The sequence below is a fragment of the Tenrec ecaudatus genome, chromosome X, assembly GCF_050624435.1.
Source record: "Tenrec ecaudatus isolate mTenEca1 chromosome X, mTenEca1.hap1, whole genome shotgun sequence".
Taxonomy (NCBI): Eukaryota; Metazoa; Chordata; class Mammalia; order Afrosoricida; family Tenrecidae; genus Tenrec; species Tenrec ecaudatus.
The window spans coordinates 95,265,238-95,266,489 of record NC_134548.1 but is presented as its reverse complement, the minus strand read 5'-3'; positions in this window follow the sequence as shown (position 1 = coordinate 95,266,489).

Here is a 1,252-nt window from a genome sequence, read left to right as displayed (position 1 = left end):
CTAGGCAATGTTTTGTTCTGCATTGCATAGGGTATTTATGAGTTGTAAGTGACTCCCTGGCACTTACCAGCAGTAGTAATCCTTTCTGGTGTAAATGTGGAAAGCCAAAAGAGAACTGAAGAAATCCAGCGATAGCCAAAGCTTAATCTAAGCTTATGAGAGCTAATGTTCACTTTCTTCAGCATTGGTAATGGGATGATGAATATATCTAGAATTCTCCATAATCACAGTGTTATTCAAGCATTTCCTGCAGGCAATAGTTTTCAAAAAAGATGAGAGGTTAAAAAAAGTTTTATGTACATTCATCTATTACCGAATACACCTGTTATGGTGGTTATTGAAAAGTGCTGAAAACCTTGCTATAAGAGTGATATAGGAGATAACTCAAAACTCATGGCCATAAAGTCAATTCTGACTCATAGCAGATATTCACTGCCATTGAATTGATGGTGATTCATAGTGACCCCATAGCACAGGGTAGAATTGCCCCCGAGGGTTCCCAAGATTGTAACTCTTTACCAAAGTACCATCTCTCCTTCAGAGACACATAGTTTGAGCTGCTGGCCTTACAGTTAGCCGCCCAATGCTAAGCCACTATGCCAACAGGACTCTCAGAGGAAGGTAAACATGTGAAAGCAGTGTTAATAGAAGCCAAAATCTCTACAAAGTCAAGCCAGTTAAGACCAATTTACTCACCGACAGATTTGACTAAATTACACATCAATTTAGTGTGTATGAGACACTACACCCAAAGCAATAAAATGATGCTACATGGGGAACCAAAGTCTTCTACCCACAAAGACTCCTGATGAGATAATGTGTAATATATCTTCTAACCAAACTCACCAGTGACTCTGCAGGAGAAAAGACTAGGAAATCCTTTACTTTAAATTATGTTATCCTAAAATACAGGTCTCTGTCTGCCACTGCAGTGACCAAATTACTTAGAGACAAGCTTTTACAAAGAGTCAGTCCTCTTTGCTTCACTGATGAAATAGAGGAGATAGGACTTAATTTTTTCAAACTCCATGAACAAATAAAAAAGGCATATTTATGCATTTAAAAGAGGACGAACCAGGGGAAAAGATTATCAACAACATCATAAGTTTGCCACGGGGCATCAGATAACACATATCACATTCTCTTCTCTGTGCCCTCATGGTTCCAGTTCTCAGAGCTCCAGAAATTGACAACATAATGAGGTGACTTATTTTACCCTTTCTCAGCACTCTAAAGAATAAGCTTTAGTCTA